At 36.8% G+C, this 20,652-nt stretch overlaps 1 long non-coding RNA gene across 5 annotated transcripts in view; it reads left to right on the plus strand.

Annotated features, from left to right (window-relative positions):
- The window catches only part of LOC112669448 (uncharacterized), a 362,442-nt gene that overhangs the window by 125,201 nt on the left and 216,589 nt on the right, over positions 1 to 20,652 (plus strand). For all 5 annotated transcript variants that reach the window (XR_003142264.2, XR_007406015.1, XR_007406014.1 and 2 more), the window contains one exon: positions 17,819 to 17,926. This is a non-coding gene — a long non-coding RNA (uncharacterized LOC112669448). The remainder of the gene's footprint in view (positions 1 to 17,818; positions 17,927 to 20,652) is intronic.

Here is a 20,652-nt window from a genome sequence, read left to right on the forward strand (position 1 = left end):
CATGTGACTTAGTCATTTGTTGCCATCTATAGAGCAGAAACTGTCTCTGACACGTCTTTTGTGTTTCTCACACACAGGTGCAATGCTGAGAACAGAAAATGTACAATACCTATCAACTAATGCCCACTATAAATATATCCTTTACTCAGTGAGCATTTTAGTTTTAAAAGTTTGTTCTATCAATAATTCGATAATTTCTAGTTAACTCTATATGTACTTGTCTCCGTAAAATTCTTTCTGCAGATTCAAGACAGCCTGAATTTGTAAAGATGGCACAGGTACCATCATATGAGGTCCCCAAATCCTTCTGCCTTCCAGAAAGAACCATCTTCCCTTCAGCATTTATATTCAGATAGCTTGGCAGTTGTCCCACAAATGATGGGAAACAGAGCATCACTACCAGTTTCCAGAGATTCTAAAGGAGATTACATTTCTCCAAGTCATACCTTATTTCATGTCACTGTAGAACTTTCCATTTCATTTGTGTTTCTCTCTTATGATTGATATTTGTTTCCTTCTTATATTAATATAAATAAGCATCATTTTTCATTCTTGATTCCTCCAAATACTCCTTATACAAAACAGTGTTCTAAGGAAATATTTCACTCCAAAATTTGTAGAGAGGAAAACAGGAGAAGAATATTGCAAAGTGTAGGAGAAAATTTGCAGTTGAATCTTAGTCTGAGCTAGTTTTCAGCCATTGCCAACATTCTCACCATTCCTATCTCAGGATTTCTTGCTAGCTGACTTTTGTTCTCAGTCCTCTGTCCACCCTCTGACTTGTTTTCCATTTCTTTCTTCCTTCTCAGACCACTTCTGGAACTTAAAAGAATCCCATACCACCTCTCTGTTTTGTTTTGTTTTCTTTTCTTTTTCCTAACCTCTAGAGACCACTTTCCTTTTCCACAGTGGATAAAGTCATCAAGGTGCTTAACACTGTTCTCTTATGAAAATGAATCCTGCCATCAGCATGAAAATCGTTTTATTTTAATATGTAAATAATACAATAATCATTCATAATTTTAAAAGGGAAAATATATATGTTAGGTCATTTTGCTGATTCTTTCTTCTGTATTTTCTATTATTTTACATGCCCAGAGCTAGTGGGCAATTACTTATTTGCAGTGAGATTAGATTATTGAGCCAAAATTTCTTTTATATGATGTTCAACTTTTTCCTTTAAGCTTCTGTCTTCCTACAAATCAACCCAGGGATTTTCTCCAACTTTCAGATACATCAAATAGTGAAAACTTAACTTTATTTATTGTGATGGGTTATCTGGGAAAGGCTCTTGATCAAGGAGTCTGTTTTCTCTTGATGCATCCAAGTCATTAAAGAGATTGGTAGCTCTTCATCTCACAATGTTATGTCTTACAGATGTTTCTTTGACTAATTAGAAAGCCAAAAAAGTTTTCTTGGTGATGAGATGAAGGGGGAAAAGGAAAAGACACTCTTTGGTATTAATCAACAGATATGATAGAACCCTTGAAGCTTGAGGTACAGGGTGACAATCTCAGCCACCATATACTTTAGAAAGAGTTGAGAAACAAAACCCACAGTAGAGGGGCTTGGGAATGTTACCAGGAACTAATTAATATCAGCTAGGCATTACATGGAAGATTCCAGAGGTGGAAGCCAGAATCAAGCTGGAGCAGATAAGCAGAGGTAGAGGTTTAAATAAGAAGCAAGACCTCACTAACATTTGTAGGACCCAGAACCAGGGTACAGATATAGGCCCTCACATGTGTCTAAATACTTAAAAGTTGTAATAAATCTCTTGAAAAAAACTATTAAATGAAAGATGTTTTATCTTCCTGCCTGGACAAATATACCTTCCTGAAAACTTGGAAGGCCAGACTTGAATTCAAAATTATCAAACTCCTCAAAAGTTCTACACTACCACATGGCAGCACAGAGAGCTGGTCTAGCTCTTGGCTCTCCAATGCTGCTCTCTCTCACTTTACCTCCAGCTCAGTTCAGAAGTGTGAAGGGACTTGCACACATATCTGGGGTCAACCCACTTTCACATCCCAGTGCTGTCCACATCCCAGTAGTCAGCCATTTCTTGGCTGTCTTGGCCTATGGTTCTGCATCCATGTAGTGTCTGCCTCAGAAAGATAGGCCCAGTGATGAAGCACACATAATCTTTGAAAATGGGCTTTAGGTTGTTTAGACAGGTGATTCTGAGGTGCTGTGTACATGAAGTGTGTTGTAGAAGGAGTTTGTGTTTCCTTGACTCTGAGCACTCCTTGCCCTATGGGATGAAGTATAACCTGAGGAAGTCCAGAGCAGCAGTACCAGGCCCAGGACTGGGATCCCTCTTGCCCAGATTTAATGACAATATTGACAAGAGGAATGCCCACCAACTAGGAGAACTAGGAAAGCCTAGTTGCATCACAGAAACTAAGCATCAAGGTATAAGGCAGAGGTCCCAAGTAAATCAACTTGAAGATTCTTAAACCTCTGATGTTTACCTAAAATTGTTTCTACTCACCTATACTCCAGTTGCTTTTTAATATGGATGCATATCACAGCTTTTAGAATCCATCACTCATTCCTTATCCCCTAAGCTTCTCTTTCTTGCAAGGTCCTCACCAAGTTCTCCACTAGAAAAGTGTATTTCCTCAAAAGGGCCTTGAGGAGGGTATATGTCAGCAAGCAGTAACCTACAGGGAATGAAGGAATTGTCTAAAAGAAAATAGATGTTGGCCAAGTTGACAGCCATGAAAGATCTATAAGACATGCAACCATTCTCTGGAGAGTCTCTGAAATTATTGAGGCGAACTCATAGGAAGTCTGATCTTTCTGTAGTTATACAAAATGGAACCTCAATAGATATTAGTTGAGCATTAAAGGGAAGGACCTCTTCAAACACCTGGGAACAAAAATACTAAGTTGTTGGCAAAATGTAGAATAACAGAAACCCTCATACCCTACCGGTGGAGTTATAAATTGGTCTGGCCATTTCAGAAAAACTTTGAATCATTTAATAAAGCTGTAAGCACAGATTCTCTCTTAACCTAGCCATTCCACTTGTGGTATATGTCCTCCAAGAATGCACACATGGGTGCACTAAGAACATGTATAAGAATGTTATAGTAGTATTACTAGTGTGATCCTTGAACAGGAAATATCCCTAATATCATTCAACATTTGGTCAGATAAGTAAAGTATGCATAATCATCAACAAAATTGTATGCAATAGTGAAAATTAATGAATCACTGCAACACACAACATGGGTGTATCTCACAAATATGCTATGGAGTGAAAGGAATCAGACACAAAAGAACACATAAAATTCAATTTATATATGGTTCAAAAATAAAACTGACTTATATCAGGATAATGATTACCTTTGGAAAGGAAGGGAAGGTGGCAAGTGGGAGGGACAGAAGAATGATTGGTTGTGCTATATTTTTCAGAGAGCACACAGGTGTTTCCTGTGTGATCATTCATTAAGATGAAGGTTTATATTTTGTGCCTTTTTGTGTATGTGTTCTATTTCAGTAAGGAGTTAAAAAAAATCAGGGAATACAAGCTTATACAAAATAGTATTGTTTCATGCATGTTCTCAGTTTTGATCATCAATGTAGCTCATTTTTCCTTACTTCCGTAATAGCAGAAAGGAGTTTGCTCCAAGGAGCAAGAAATGATTATTTTTTTCACCCAAATGAGGGTCATATGTTAGAAATGGAAACCTGGGAAATAAACACAGCAATCTATGGTGGCTTTTAAAAGTCAAAATCAAACATAATCAGGAAAACTTGGTAAAACCCCATCCTAAAGGAAGCTATCTGCTTTCCCCTCGCTATTTTGATTTTTCAGGGTGTTGTCTTTCCTGGTAAATTTGATTTTTCTCTTAAAGTTTTCAAAACATGAAACTGGATCTCTGGGAAACAGAACAAACAAAAAGGGGAGGCCCTGGGCTGCTTCCTCCTATACCTGCCTTCCAGTAACATGGAGTTTTGCCAAGGAAAAATGAACAATTTCAACTTGGATTTGAAATTCATTAAAGGCTCTTCTGAAAAGTCAGGATGGATTTCCTCTCTACCCCCTATAGAAATACACCAGCAAATAGGCTTGTCTGATGGAAACCTCCAAGAATAGAAAATCAAAGTCCATTGGCCCATGGAGATTGGAAGAACTTTTGAAGGCAGAAAACTGAAACTGGTGATTCTGTTGTCATGGCCAAATGAAACCTTTGGAGAGTATCAGGGAAAAAGGAGGGGATAGAATTTTAATGGTCTCAGGAGAGCCATAACATGTGAATTGTGTTTCCTATCCACATCCTTGTCTGTGGATATGAAAGTCCTTTCCCTAAACACAGGAATAGAAGTAAAAATGGAAAGAGAAGACAGCTTTAATGACTCTGGGATTTGAACTCAGTGTATATTTAGTGACTATGTGAATTTCTGATGACCAGGCCAGCAAATAAGTGGGAAGCAGTCGAGTGTCCTGGAGTAAAATGTATTTATGTTTTCATTGGTTTTTAAACCTCGCTCTGCTATTTGATTGTGTGACCTTGGTTACTTAATCTTTCTAAACTTATAAGTTTCTTCATCTGTAAAATAGACATAATATTACTATCTACCTGATAGGGTAATTATGAGAATTAAGTATGTAAGCTATGTAAGGCACTCAGCGCAGATGCTTGCACATAGCCAATATTCCATATATATTACCTGTTTGCTAGATCGTGCGATATATAGCAGACACCATTAGACTTTAGTGTCTGATTGGACATGCGTACATTTAAGTGGATAGCACTGAAGTCACTCTGTAATCAATCTGTTCATAATACAAGCAAAGAATCAACTAAACAAAAGGAATTTTTTCCTTTAATAAACTACTCAGCATGCAGCAGCTTTTTGATTTCCAGAGGCAGGAGTTGCAATATGCAGAGTTTAGGTCAATAAATATTTTTTATATTAGTTATCTCTTTCCTTGAAAGAGAGGAAAAACTAACAAGAGTGGGTGAAAAAGTGTCAGAGTGAGTGGTGGAGTTAGCAAAAGTGTAGTGACCAGGAAAGCTGAAATAAATTATTATTCAGTTAACACAGTAGCCCCTGTTGAGCTATTTGTGGGGCCTCAGTGCCACTGAGGAAGAAGAGGAGCAACAGGCTTGATAGGAAAGAGACAGAGGAAAAGTAGGAAAGCTTTCCTTTCTTTGTATCAAATACTCTTCAACTGCTTATACTTTAGGGGTGCATTGGTAAAGAAATTGGGTAGGAGTAGCATTACAAGGACTTAAAAGGGGGACAGAAGAACTGTTTGTGGTGAAAACAGGGAGTACTACACTGCCATATGCAGTTCAGGAGTGTTAACAAGTCATAATTTAACTATTATTTATCAGTCATATTTGAGAACAGAAAATAAGAGCTGTAGGGTGGTCAATTGTAAGTTGAAGGTGAAATGTGATTTTTTGCCAGGTGTGCATCTAGGTGAGTGTCTGCGATTATTATAATTACACGGATAACCGTTCTGGAGTTGAAGGACCAATCACTGATCTGAAGTAGAATGTACTTCCATTCTACCAGAGAAGCATCCTATCGAGTAGCTCTTCTCGAAGTGTGGTCCCTGGGCCAGCAGTATCAGCATCCCCTGGGAACTTGATAGAAATGCAGATTCTCGGGTCTCATTTTTATTATGATTAGTTTTACATTTATTTTAAAAATCATATGGGAAATAAAAAGAAGAGTTACAAAATGAAGATATGAGAATACCAGATTTTAGATTTTTAATTATGTAGTTACCGTTACTAGAGTTCTGTATTTTTTGTACGGCCTCAAGTTCCTTTCATTTTTGCTGAAGGATTTCGTTCATTTCTTGTAGGGCCAGTCTAGTAGCAATGAACTTCCTAGCTTCTGTTTATCCAGGAATGTCTTACTTTCTCCTTCATTTTTAAAGGACAGTGTTGACAGAGGATTCTTTGTTTGTTTTTCAGCACTTTAGCAATGTCAGGTCATTCCTTTCTGGCTTCCATGGTTTCTGATGAGAAATGTGCTGTATTGAGGACTGTTTGCCTATGACGAGTCTGTCATGTGGTTTGGAATACTCTTTGTCTTTCAGCAGCTGATTATAATGTATCTTAGTGTGGCAGTCTTTACATTCATCCTTCTGTAATTTGTCCAGGTTCTTACATATGTAGATTGATTGATTTTATCAAATGTGTTAAGTTTTGAATAAATAAATATTCCTTCAAATGTTCTTTCTGCCCCCTTCCTATCTTTCCTTCTAGGGTTCCTATTATGCATATGGTGATATCAGTCATGGTGTCCTACATGTCTCTTAGGTTCTGTTCATTTTTCTTCATTCTTTTTTCCTTTTCTGCTCCTCACACTGGAAGTTTTTTTAAATTTTTTTTTATTTTAAGCTTTCAGAAACGTTCATTTGTGGGTGTAGAAATCCAGGTAAATTTGTGAGTTCCTCATACTATCTTAAGGAAAGGATCATTTTGTGCCATGGAAGATGTAATTTGTGTAGTATCTTATTTCTCCACTATGTGTTCTGTGTAATTTGATTTTCCAGGTATCAAAAGTTCACTACTTTGTTATGAAAACTGGAAATAAATAAGTTTGGTTTTTGTTTGTTATTCATGTTTTACTTTTAAGATTTCACATTTCAGTGAAATCATATAGTATTTGTTGTTTGCTGTCTGGCTTATTTCACTTAACATGATACCCTCTAGGTCCACCCACATTGTTGCAAATGACAGAATCTCATTCTTTTTCATGGCTGAGTAGTATTCCACTGTAAGTATGTGTGCACACACACACACACCACCTCTTTTTTGTCTTCACTTGGGTTGCTTTCACCTCTTAGCTATTGTAAATAATGTGTGATAAGCATTGAAGTGCATATATCATTCCAAATTAGTGTTTTTGTTTTCTTTGGGTAAATACCAGTATTGGAATTATTGGCTCATATAGCATTTCTATTCTTATGTTTTTTGGGGAAACTCCATATTTTTTTCCAGAGTGGCTGCATCAATTTATATTCCCACCAACAGGGCATGAGGATTTCTTTTTCTCCACATTCTTACCAACACTTGTTATTTGTTGTCTTTTTATTTTACCCATTCTGCTAGATATGAAGTGATATAGCATTGTGATCTTTATTTGCATTTCCCTGGTGATTAGTGATGTTGAGTATCTTTTCAAGTATCAGTTGGCCCATGACTTGTCTTCTTTGGAAAAATGTCTATTTATGTACTCTGTGTATTTTTTAATTGGATTATTTGGGGGCTTTTTGATGTTGAATTGTAGTTCTCTTTGTATTTTGGATATTAACCTTTTGTCAAATATAACATTTGCAAGTATCTTCTCCCACTCAGTGGATTGCCTGTTCATTTTGATGGCTTCCTTCACTGTGCAAGTTTTTATTTTGATATTTTCTATTTCCCTTGCCTGAGAAAAATGTTTCTGTAGTCAATGATTAAAAATTACTGCCTCTGTTTTCTTCTAGAATTTTTATGGTTTCCAGTCTCACATTTAGGTCTTTAATCCATTTTGAGTTTGTTTTTGTATATGGTGTGAGAAAGTGGTCTGATTTCGTTCTTCTGCATGTGGTTGTTTAGTTTTCCCAACACCATTTATTAAAGAGACTGTCTTTTCCCTATTGTATATTCCTTGTCTCCTTTATCATAGATTAACTGACTATATATGCGTGAGTTTATTTCTGAGCTCTCTATTCTGTTCCATTTATCTATGTGTCTGTTGTGTGCCAGTACCATACTGGTTTGATTACTACAGCTTTGTAGTATATCTTGAAATCTGGAATTGTGATACCTACAGTTTTGTTCTTCTTTCTCAAGATTATTTTGACTATTCAGGTCATTTGTAGTTCTACACAAATTTAAATATTATTTGTTCTATTTCTGTGAAAAATGTTGGTATTTTGATAGGGTTTGCATTGAATCTGTAGATTACTTTGGGAAGTAGGGACATTTTAATAGTCTTAATTGTACCAATCCATGAGCATGGAATCTTTCCATTTATTTGTGTCATCTTCAATTTCTTGCAATAGGGTTCTGTAGTTTTCAGAATGCAGAACTTTCACCTCTTAGATTAAGTTTATTCCTAAGTATTTTATTATTTTTGGTACAATTGAATTGTTGGTATGTAGAAACACAACCAATTTAAGTGTATTAATTTTGTATCCTGGAACTCTACTGAATTCACTTATTATTTCTGATAGTCTTTTGATTAAGTCTTTAGGATTTTCTATGTATAGTATTATGTCATCTGCAAATAGTGACAGTTTAACTTTATCTTACCAGTAGGGATGTCTTTTATTTCTTTTTCTTATCTGATTACTGTGGTGAGGACTTGCAATACTATATTGAATAGAAGTGGCAAGAATTGACATACTTGTCTTGTTCCTGATCTTAGAGGAGAAGCTCTCTGTTTTTTATGAGTATGATGTTATGTTAGTTTTTTTATATATGGATCTTCATTATGTTGGAGGATGTTCCCTCTAAATTCATGTTGTTGAGCATTTTTATTATAAACATTAATTGAATTTTGTCAAATTATTTTCCTGCATCTATTGGGATGATCATATGACTTTTCATATTTGTTCTGTTAATGTTATGTGTCATGTTGATTTGTGAATATTGAGCCATCCTTGCTTCCCCAGAATAAGCCCCATTTGGTAATGATGAATGATCCTATTAATGTTTTGTTGAATGTGGTTTGCTAATAATTTGTTGAGAATTTTTGCATCTATGTTCACCAGGGATATTGGCCTTTTTTTTTTTTTTTTGTAGTGTCTTTGGTTTTGGTTTCAAGGTATTATTGGCCTCATAGAATGTACTCCTCCTTAAATGTTTGGTAGATTTCACCTATGAATACATCTGGTTTTAGTCTTTTGTATGTAGTTTTGAATACAAATTCAAATTCATTACTAGTGATTAGTCTGTTCAGATTTTCTATTTCTTCTTGATTCAGTTTTGGAAGATGATATGTTTACAGGAATGTATCCATTTCTTGGTTTTCAAATATGTGGCATATAATTTATCATATGTTAATTGTCTTTCTCTTATTGACTTATTTTGCTTAGCATAATACCCCCTAGCTCCATCCATGTCAATGCAAATGGTAAGATTTCATTTTTTATGTAATATTCCATTATATATATATATATATATATATATATATATATATATATACCACATTTTTTCATCTATTCATCCATCAATGAACATTTGGGCTGTTTCCATTACTTGGCTTTTATTGCTAGTGCTCCTGTAAACTTGAGGCTCATGTGCCCCTTCCAACCACTATGATTGTATCCTTTAGATAAATACCTAGTAGTGCAGTTACTGGGTTATAGGGTAGCTCTATTTTTAACTTTTTGAGGAACTTCCATACTGTTTTTCAGAGTGGCTGAACCAGTTTGCATTCCCACCAACACTGTAAGAGGGTTTCCGTTTCTCCACACATCACCAACATCTGTTGTTTCCTGAGGTGTTAATTTTAGCCATTCTGATAGGTGTGAGGTAGTATCTTATTGTGAGTTTGATTTGTATTTCCCTGATGATGAGTGATGTTGACCTTTTTTTCATGTGTCTGTGAGTCATTTGTATGTCTTCTTTGGAGAAATGTCTGTTCATGTCTTCTGCCCATTTTTTAACTGGGTTATTTATCTCTTGGGTGTTGAGTTTGTTAAGTCCTTTATAGATTTTGGATACTAGCCTCTTATCCACCATATTATTTGCAAATATCCTATACCATTCCCTAAAGCTGCCTTTTAGTTTTGATTGTTTTCTTCACTTTTTATCTTGATGAAGTCCCAATAGTTCATTTTTGCTTTTGTTTCCCCTGCCTCCAGCAATGTGTCTAGTAACAAGTCGCTATGGCCAAAGACAAAGAGACTGCTGCCTATGTTCTCCTCTAGGATTTGGATGGTTTCTTGTCTCACATTTCATTTCTTTTCATCCATTTTGAATTTATTTTTGTGTATAGTTTAAGAAAGTGGTCCATCTTCATTCTTCTGCATGTCACTGTACACTTTTCCCAAAACTGTTTTTTTAATATTTTATTTATTTATTAATGAGAGACACAGAGAGAGTGGGGGGGGAGGCAGAGACACAGGCAGAGGGAGAAGCAGGCTCCATGCAGGGAGCCTGACGTGGGACTCGATCCCGGATCTCCAGGATCAGGCCCCAGGCTGAAGGCAGCGCCAAACCGCTGAGCCACCTGGGCTGCCCCCAGAACTCTTTGTTGAAGAGACTTTTTTTCCATTGGATAGTCTTTCCTGCTTTGTCAAAGATTAGTTGACCATATAGTTGTGGGTCCATTTCTGGGTTCTCTATTCTGTTCTACTAATCTATGTGTCTGTTTTTGTGTGTCAATACTGATAATTACAGCTTTGTAATAAAGCTTGAAGTCTGGAATTATGATGCTTCAGCTTCAGTTTTCTTGTTCAAAACTACTTTGGCTACTCAGGGTCTTTTTTGGTTCCATATAAATTTTAGGATTGTTTATTCTACCTCTCTGAAGAAACGTTCTTGGTATTTTGATAGAGATTGCATTGAATGGGTAAGATTGCTTTCGGTAGTATAGATATCTTAACAATATTTGTTTTTCCAATCCATGAACATGGAATGTTTTTCCATTTCTTTGTGTCTTCAATTTCTTTCATAAGTTTTCTATAGTTTTCAGAGTACAGATCATTTGTCTTTTGGTTAGGTTGATTCCTAGGTATTGTGTGGCTTTTGATGTAATTGTAAATGGAATCAATTCCTTGACTTCTCTCTTTCTTTTCTCCTTGACTTCTCTTTATGCTGCTTCATTATTGGTGTATAGAAACGCAACAGATTTCTGTATATTGATTTTATATCCTGCAACTTTGCTGAATTCTCATATCAGTTTTGGCAGTTTTTTTGGTGTAGTCTTTTGGGTTTTCTACATAGTGTATCATGTCATCTGCCCAGAGTGAAAGTGTGACTTCTTCATTGCTGACTCAGATGCCTTTTATTTCTTTTTGTTGTCTGAGACTGGACAGCCCTGTTATATTCCTAACCTCAGGGGGAAGCTTGCATTTTTTCCCACTGAGCATGAAATTAGCTGTGGGACTTTCATATATGGCCCTTATGATGTTTAGGGATGTTCCTTCTATTCCTATTTTCTTGGGACTTTTATCAAGAAAGGGTGCTGTATTTTGTCAAATGTGTTTTCTGCATCTATTTAAAGGATCATATGGTTTTGATCCTTTCTTTTGTTAATGTGGTGTATCATTTTGATTGATTTGTAGATAGAAAACACCCCTACAGCCCAGAAATAAATCCCACTTGGTTGTGGTAAACTATTTTTTTAATATACTGTTGGATTTTATTTGCTACTATCTTCTGAAAATTTTTTCATCCATGTTGATCAGGGATATTGGTCTATAATTCTTTTTTAGTGGGGTCTTTGTTTGGTTTTGGAATCAGTATAATGTTGGCTTCACAGAATGAGTTTGGAAGATTTCGTTCCATTTCTTTTTTTTTGGAACAGCTTCAGAAGAGTAGGTATTGTATTAATTCTTCTTTAAACATTTAGTAGAATTCCCCTGGGAAGCCATCCAGCCCTGGACTCCTGTTTGTTGGGAGATCTTTGATTACTGATTCAATTTGTTTGTTAGTTATAGATCTGTTCAAGTTTTGTTTCTTCCTGTTTCAGTTTTGATAGCTTTCCTGTTTCTAGGAATTTATCCATTTCTTCCAGATTGCCCAATTTGTTGGCATATAGTTTTTCATAATATTCTCTTATAATTGTTTGCATTTCTGTGGTGTCGGTTGTGATCTCTCTTTCATTCATGATTTTATTTATATGGGTCCTTTCTCTTTTCTTTTTAATAAGTCTGGCTAGGGGTTTATCAATTTTGCTAATTCTTTCAAAGAACCAGCTTCTAGTTTTGTTGATATGTTCTATTGTTTTTATTTACTTCTGCTCTAATACTTATTATTTCCCTTCTTTGCTGGATTTAGGTTTATTTGATGTTCTTTTTTGGCTCCTTTAGGTATAAGGTTAGATTGTATATTTGAGACTTTTCTTGCTTCTTGAAGAAGGCCTGTATTGCAATATACAATTGTGTCTTCAACTGTATAAGTCAAGTCTTATGACTGCCTTTTCTGCATCCCAAAGATTTGAGACTGTCATATTTTCATTTTCATTTGCTTCCATGTATTTTTTTTCTTTTTAAATCTCCTAGTTAACCATTCCTTAGTAGGATGTTCTTTACCCTCCATGTATTTGTGGTCTTTCCAAATTTTTTCTTGTGGTTGACTTTAAGTTTCGTAGTGTTGTGGTCTAAAAATATGAATGGTATGATCTCAATCTTTTTGTACTGGTTGAGGCCTAATTTATGACCCAATATGTGATCTATTCTGGAGAATGTTTCATGTGCATTCTGCTACTTTAGGATGAACTACTCTGAATATATCTGTTAAGTCCATCTGGTCCAGTGTATCATTCAAAGCCACTGTTTCCTTGTTCATCTTTTGTTAGATGATCTATCCATTGCTGTAAGTTGGATATTAAAATATCCTACTGCTATTATATTATTATCAATGAGTTTCTTTAAGTTTGTTATTAATCTATTCATATATCTGGCTGCACCCAAGTTGGGGGCATAAATATTTACAGTTGTTAGATCTTCTTGTTGGATAGCCTCCTTTATTATGAAATAGTGCCCTTCCTCATCTCTTGTAACAGTCTTTGGTTTAAAATCTTGTTTGTCTGATAAAAGTATGGCTACCCACCTTTCTTTTGATGTCATTAGCATGATAAATGGTTCTTCACTCCTTCAAATTTCAATCTGAAGGTGTCTTTGGATCTAAAATGAGTCTCTGGTAAGCAGCAAATTCATGGGTCTTGGCTTTTTACCATAGTCTTTTTTGCTTTTGGTCTTTCTTTCCCACTCAAAGAATCCCCTTCAATATTACTTGCAGAGCTGGTTTAGTGTTTGTGAACTCCTTAATTTTTGCCTATCTTAGAAATTCTTTATCTCTCCTCTATTCTGAATGACAGCCTTGCTGGATAAAGTATTCTTGGCTGCATATTTTTCCCATTTAGCATGTTAAATATATCATGCCATTCTCTTATGGCCTACTAAGTTTTTGTGGATAAGTCTGCTGTTATCCTTATGCATCTACCCTTGTAGGTTTGTCCCTAGCAACTTTTAGAATTCTCTTTTTATCTTTGTATTTAGCAATTTCTCTTTGATATGTTTTGTGTTGACCTGTTTTTGTTGATTTTGAGGGGAGTTCTCCTTGCCTCTTAGACTCGAATGCCTGTTTCCTTCCCTAGATTAGGGAAGTTCTCAACTATAATTTGTTCAAATAAATCTTCTGCTCTTTTTCCCCACTCTTCTGAGACTCCTATGATATGGATATTATTGCACTTTATGGAATTGTTGAGCTCCTTAAGTCTATATTTATAATCTAATAGTTTTCTTTATCTCTTCTTTTCAGCTTCATTATTTTCCATAATTTTATCTTCTTTATTTTTTTAAACATTTTATTTATTTATTCATGACAGACACACACACACAGAGAGGCAGAGACAGGCAGAAGGAGAAGCAGGCTCCACACAGGGAGCCCGACATGGAACTCGATCCCGGGTCTCCAGGAACACACCCTAGGCTGAAGGCGGCGCTAAACCACTAAGCCACTGGGGTTGCCCTCTCTTGTTTTGTTTTGTTTTTTTAAGATTTTTAAAAAATTTGTGTACTTGAGAAAGAGCAGAGCAAGCAAGAACAGGAGTCGGAGGATAGGGCAGAGGAAGAAGGAGAAGCAGGCTCCTGGCTGAGCAGGAAGGCCATGTGGAGCTTGATTCCAGGACCCTGGGATCATGACATGAGACAAAGGTAGATGCCAAACCAACTGAGCCACCCAGGTGCCCCCATAATTTTAACTTCTATATCACCTATTTGTTCCCCTGTTTCTTGCATATTCATGGTGATTACTTCCAGTCAGTTTTGGATCTCAGTTATAGCACATTTTTTTTTTTTTTTTTTGGCCTGACTAGTTTTTGGGTATTCTATCCTGCAGTGTTTCTCTGGTGTCTTCTATGCTTTTTCCAAACCCAGCTAGTATTCTTATGATTGTTCTAAATTCTTTCACAGATATATTGCTTAAATCTGTTTTGAGCAAATTCCTAGCTATGATTTCTTCTTTATCTTTCTTTTGGGGAGAATCCTTCCATCTTGTCATTATGTCTAGGTTTCTTTTGGCTGTTAATGAAAGCCTGTTTGTTTCCTGTTCCTGAGATTAATGCTATATTAAGAAAGGGGTCCTACACTGTCCAGGGCCTCGCACTTCAGGAAATATCTCTGGTGTATGCTATGTGCACTCTACTGTTGGCTTCTGGCTGCTATTTCCCACAAGCTAGTCCTCTTCAGAGTTCCTCTTTGCTTTCATTGGGGTTTGGACCTTTAACTAGGTATGGTTTGATTTGTTTGCTAACATGAGCCTCCACTTCCCTTTCCCAGTGCAGACCCAGTTCTGCAATCACCCAAGACCCCTGCACCACAAAGTTTCTTCATTCAGCACTTTGAATATATCATGCCACTCCCTTTTGGCCTCCAAATTTCTGCTTAAAAATTAGCTGATAGCTTGAGGGATTTCCCTTGTATGTAAATTTTGGCTTCTCTCTTGCTGGTTTAAAAATTATCTCTTTACTTTTAAACTTTGACATTTTCATTATTTTATGTTGTGATGTGAACCTCACCATGTTTATCTTGTTTGGAACTTCTTTGCTTCCTGATCCTGGATGTCTATTTCCTTCCCCAGTTTAAGGAAGCTTTTAGCAATTATTTCTTCAAATATATTTCTGCCCCTTTCTCTCTTTTCTCCTTCTGGGACCCCTATAATGCAAATGTTTGTTTGCTTAATGTTGTCCAAGAGATCCCATAATCTATCTTAAGTTTTTAAATTTCTTTTCCTTTTTGTTTTTTCAGTTTGAGTGCTTCCTATTACCCTGTCTTCCAGATCGTTGATCCATTCTTCTGCATCCATTAATCTGTTGATTCTTTCTAGTGTATTTTTTATTTTATTTATTGTAGTCTTCAACTCTGACTTATATTTTCTACCTCTTTGTTGAAGTAGAGTTCCTCATCTACTCTCCAGTCTGGTGTGCATCTTTACAATCATTGCTTTAAACTCTTTATCAGTGCTAGATCTCCATTCATTTAGTTGGGTCCTCACCCCGGGTTTTGTTTTGTTCTTTCATTTGGAACATATTCCTCTTTTCCCCATTTTGCTTGACTTTCTATCTTTGTTTCTATAAATTAGGTGGAACAATAATTCTCCCAAGCGTGAAGCAATAGTCTTTCATATGGTCATCCCTTGTGTAGGCTGTATGTGCTTGGTGACTTTGGCTGGCTGGAATTGTGGGTTAAATGGGGCACTCCGACCTGGAGCTGCCCTAGTGGGATGGCTGGAGCTGAAGTGTGCATTGGCCAGAGCAATTCAGTGGCTTTCCATGCAGAGGATGTCCTGGCAGGACACCCAAAGTGAGTATAAGCTGGGGGGCTTTCAGGGCTCTATGTGCAAAGACACCCTGGAAGGACTGCAGAAGCTAAGTGGGTATAATCTGGAATGTTCTGGGACTCTCTACACAGAGGGTGCCCTTGCAGGTGGCTGGAGCCAAGGTGGGGCACAGGCTGGGGTTCCTGGGCTTCTCTGAGTAGGGATAACCCTAGCAGGACAATTGTAGCTGAGGTGGGCATAAGCTGGGGCAATCCCAGGGCTCTCTGCACAGAGGATGCCCTGATAGGACAGCTAAAGCTGAAATGGGTGCAAGTTGGAATGTCCTGGGGCCCTTCACACAAACGGTAGAAGGACAGGACAGCTGAAGCTGAGGTAAGTACAAACTGGAATATCCCAAGGTGCTCAGCACAGGGGGTCTCCTGGTAGGGTGTCTGGAGTCAAGGAAGGTATGAGCCAGAGATTCCTATGACATTATGTGTAGGGGACACCCTGGTGGGGTGTGGCTCCAGCCAAAGCAGGTATAAGCTGGGAAGTTCTGGAGCACTCTTCCCTAGGGGTGTCCTAGCAGGTCATCAGGAGCTAAATTGGTGCAGGCCTGGAATGTTCCAGGGTGCTTTGTGTTTGTGTCAATTTGGCATGGCAGCTGGACCTGTAGTGAGCGCTGACCATGATTTTCTCAGTGTACACTACCCTGCAACCACCTTGGTGGGATGTCTGGGGCTGGTGTAATCTACAGACCTAGGATTCACTGAGGTGGTAAGCCAGTTAGGGTGCTCAGATTCTGCTCAAGTCCAAGACATCAAAGTGGAGGGGGAACAGAAATGATGGTACTTGTTAGCCTTTCTGATCCAGAGAGAATTCCAGCAGTAACTCCACTGTTTGGCAGGGTTCTACGGCTAATTTCTTTATATTCTAGTTACTCTTTTGAACTGAGGCTTTTTTTTTTTTTTCCCTGTGCTCCAGGGCAGACAAATATGCTTATGGTTCCTTGGTATTGTCCCTCCCCACTGCAGGTCACTGCATCTAGGTTGGAGGTTCTCTTTGTTACTTTGTCTTTTTCTTGCCTTTATCTTTTGTTGTGCAGAATCTGTTTAGTCAGCCTTCAGTTTTTCTTCAGGAGAAATGTATATTCAGCTAGTGTAGATTTGGTGTGTCTACGGAGGAGATGAGCTCAGGATCTATGTAAGTAGTCATCTTGGATCAGAACTCTCCTAGACTGGGAGATTTAAATTGACTTATCTTTGTTTGCTGATTATTTTTTTGCCTGCTCACACCTGCTGTTGAAATCCTCTAGTGAGTTTTCATATCAATAATTGTACTTTTCAGCTCAAGAATTTTTGGTTGGTTCCTATTTATAATTTCTCTCTCTTCATTGATAATTTCTATTTATTTGTGCATTGATCCCCTGGATTCCATTAGCTCTTTGTGTTGCTTCCTTTAGTTCTTTGAGTACATTTAAAACAGTTGCCTTAGTCTTTGTCTATCAAGAGTACTGTCTCTGCTTCCGACCTACCTCCTATTGAGCAAATCTTTGACTCTAGATTGATCTGTTTCTCCATATTTCAAGGTGTCAGTTTTCCCTGTGACCTCAGTTCTTTACAAAGTTGTTGATTTTCAGTTTGCTGACTTTTCTTTCTTTGTTTGTAAGCCTGGATATGATGACTTTTAAGTAATTTGCATGTTGGAGCTGAAACTGGATATTTCTTCCCATTTTATTTTATTCCTTTTTCCTCCATTTTTTCTTTCTTTCTTTTCTTTTCCCTGTCTTCCTTTTGGTAACTTGAAAATATTTTTAGAATTACATTTTGATATTTTATAATGATTTTGAGTAAATCTATCTGTACCAGTTTCTTTTTTTTAGTTCTTGCCTGAGTTATTCAATTATATATACAATTATAATTAAATATTCAATTATATATACAATTATATATTCAATTATATATACTAACATGTAATGCATAATACATGTTATATATTCATATATACACATACACATGTAAACCAAAGTTGTAGTTTCCTAGTTTTTATGTTTGATGCTTTGACGTCTTGGGGTCTTGCTGATCTTGGAAGGACTGCCCCTGCCAGGGCTTGCTAATTCTTAAAGAAAGCAAATGTTTCACCTGTAGATGTGCCTTTCATATGCAAACTAACCAATCCAGAGCCAAACCTTCCATCACCTCCTTTATCTAACTCTAGACTACTATCCACCTGTCCTAGCCACCCCAGGGCAGGATACCATACAGTTCAAGACAGCTCCTACACCCCAGAACTCACTGAAATTATTCAAAGTAGTGAATACCATGCCTGCTGTCTTATGCTTCTTTGCTTTGCTTTTCCTACAGAAACCACAATAAAGGCTCTTGCCCACATTTTCTCTGCCTCCTGACCAACCATAGGTCTTCCCCATGTCGCCCTGCATAATGTGCCAAGCCTCCTGTTTCTAGGGATCTGTAAGTATAAAAACTTCTTTCATGGCAGTCCTGTTGATGCCTATGTGTCTTACCATACCTGATGAAAACAAATCCTGGGTACTGTTAAAATAGCAGTCTACTACTGTTGACATTTACCAGTTAGAATGCACTTAGAATCCCTACCTCTTTTTACACCCTTTTAATTGTTCCAATTTATATAATGTGTCTCAAGTATCTCCTCTACATACATTTAAAACTACCCAGAAATTACTATAATTTTGGTTTTAACCATAAAATATCATTTAGAAAACTCAGTAAGAAAATTACCCCTATATTTATTCTTTCTATCATTTTTTCATCCTTCCAGGTATACCAAGAGTCTTTCTATTATCATTTCCTTTCTGTTTAGAGGACTTCCTTTAGCCACTCTTCTTTGAGCATTTGAAAAGTGTTGTGTCACTTGCTTCTATTCTCTATGATGTTTAATGAGAACTTGCGGTCATTCAAGTAGTTTTTCCATAGAGGTAGAAGTCATTTATCTAAGATTAACTGTAATGTATCTTGGTCTGTAATTCTTTGGGTATATCCTATTCTGGATTTGCTCAGCTTCTTGAATCTATAGTTTTATGTCTTTTGCCAATTTAGGAAGTTTTCATCCAGTGTTTCTTTGAATACTGTTTTGAATTTCACCCTCTTTCTATGCTTCTTCTGGGACCCCTATGACAAAAAAAAAAAAAAAAATGTTTGAACCTGTGCTGTAATCCAAAGATCTGAAGCTCTGTTCATCTTTTCTTCTCTTTTCTTTTTTGAGTGTATTTTATTTCTGTTGTAACACTGGGTAATTTCTGGTATTTCTAATATTGTTCTTTTATTCACTGATTCATTCTGTTTACTCTGCTTTTGAGCCCATCCACTGTGTTTTTTGCTCTACTTGTATTTTTCAGTTTTAAGATTTTTATTTGGTTTTATCTAGTATTTTTTATTTCTTGAAGACTTTCTATTTATTTCATTCTATTTTTTCACAATTGCTCATTGAAACATTTTTGTAATAATAACTTTAGAAATCTTTGGAAAGTAATTCTAACATTCCTGTCATCTTGTTTGCATGTATTTGTTTTTTGTTTTCCTAATTCAAGTTTAAATTTCCTGATTTTTGTATGATAGACTAGTGATATTTCCATTGAAATCTGGATATTTAAATATTATATTATGATATTTTAGGTATTTTTCAACCTTCAATTTTAGCTAACTCCCTCTATACCACTCTGGCAAGAAAAGAGAGGAAAGGTGATCCTGTTGCATTACTGCCAGGTGGGGTAGAAGTTGAGGTTACCCATTTGGCTTCTTTTGACACACAAAGGGGTGAGAGTCTTCTAACTACTGCTATCAAGGGTTGGGAGCTTGTGCTTCCTGAACCCTCTCCACTGATGTCACTCTGGCTGAGAAGGTTAAGAGTCTTGTTTCTGTTCCCCTCATGGCCTCCACTTCTATTACAGGCGAATGGGTTTTGGTGAACATCCTCACTCTGTACTAGGCCTCTAACAGTTTTCCTGTGTGGGGGAGAGGAGGAGTTTCATTACTTCTGTGTGAAAATGGAATTCTAGTCTCTCTGCAGTGGTTTCCACTGATATTATGGGACTGAGGGGGCCTTCATACCATATACTGGGGATGAAAATCTCAGCTTCGTACTTAGCTTTCTTTGATGGCACCCCACAGTGAGGATGTCTTGGAGCACCTCATTACAGCATGGAAAGGATAGAAGTCTGGGTTCCTCACTTTGCCTTCATGGGCAAGGATGAGAGTGGGTCTCTGCCAATTTTTCTGTGGCATTTGGCTAGTAATTTTTTTTTTTTTTTATTTTAGGGAGAGAGTGAGTAGGGGAAGGGGCAGAGAGACAATCTCAAGCAGACTCCATCTCATGGCCCTGAGATCATGACCCAAGCCCAAATCAAGAGTTGGATGCTCAACCAATTGAGCCACCCAGATGCCCTGAATAGTTTCTGGTCTTGCTAGGCATCCTCCTTTCCTGTTTTTGTTTTTTTTTTGTGTGTGTGTGTGTGTGTGTGTTGTTGTTTTGTTTGGCTAGAGAGACCAGGCTTTTGTTGGGGCTTTTCTTGTCTTACAATCATTAGTGTTTCTGAGTTGCCAACCACATTAGCTCCAACTCTGCAATATATGAGGCAAAAAGAAAATCCATGAAACTTGCCTCTGTTTTATTCCTTTGGGCCCAAATCTCTAGCTGTTATGCCTCTCCTTTTCACATCCCAGAGTCTTCTTACATTTGGTTACAATGTAACCAAATGCAAAGTCAAGAGTTTTTAGTTGCACTTAGCAAGAGGAATAGGAGAAAGTTTATCTATTCCATCTTCCCCAAAGAAGTTATAATCTCATTTTTTACATGTAAATCACTGCAATTTTGGAGTTTAATCTTCATAAGTAGACAATATGGACATAACTTTAGTTTTTTTCCAGATGGCCATGTAGTTACATAAAATCCATTTTTGAAAAGCCTGTATTTTTCAACTGGATTCAAGATAAAACACTTAACAATCCCTATATTCATATGATTTTATATTTGTTTTCACCGGGCCGTCTATTAATACACCTATATCATACTCTTTTAAATATTTGGAAATTATAATATTAATATAACATGTTTTATCTAGTAAGACAGCCTCCTTAATTTATTTTCTATATATGAACTAACTGTCAACCTCACTAGTTCTAGAAAAACATCTATTGCTGACTTTGCATGTATTAATTTA

Source organism: Canis lupus, chromosome 25, assembly GCF_003254725.2.
Source record: "Canis lupus dingo isolate Sandy chromosome 25, ASM325472v2, whole genome shotgun sequence".
Classification (NCBI taxonomy): Eukaryota; Metazoa; Chordata; class Mammalia; order Carnivora; family Canidae; genus Canis; species Canis lupus.